Source organism: Eimeria tenella, genomic scaffold, assembly GCF_000499545.2.
Source record: "Eimeria tenella Houghton genomic scaffold, Eth_scaff2604, whole genome shotgun sequence".
Classification (NCBI taxonomy): domain Eukaryota; phylum Apicomplexa; class Conoidasida; order Eucoccidiorida; family Eimeriidae; genus Eimeria; species Eimeria tenella.
Window position 1 is genome coordinate 1,034 of NW_013542476.1, and position 231 is coordinate 1,264.

Consider the following 231-nt stretch of genomic DNA (forward strand, 5'->3'; position numbering starts at 1 on the left):
CAGCTTGAGCTCGTCAAGGCCCGCCCTGTGTCTCTCGAGAGCAGCAATTGCATGCAGCGGCAGCAAACCTTCTATTTCTAATCTTTCTAAAGCCCCAAAAAGATAAAGAAAACGGCCCCTTTGTCTTGCTGCACTGCATGCAGCCCCAAGTCGAAAGCCCCAAGTTTCTGGGGGGTACCAGGGGGCCCCCCCCGCTGCTGCAGCTGCTGCAGCAGCAGGTGCAGCAGCTGC

The 231-nt window shown here is 57.6% G+C and overlaps 1 protein-coding gene across 1 annotated transcript in view; it reads right to left on the reverse strand.

Moving 5' to 3' along the window:
• Positions 1-231, reverse strand: part of ETH_00040680 (uncharacterized protein) — a gene marked incomplete at both ends in the record, with an annotated part of 2,159 nt that overhangs the window by 772 nt on the left and 1,156 nt on the right. The gene's annotated exons all lie outside the window — the stretch shown is intronic.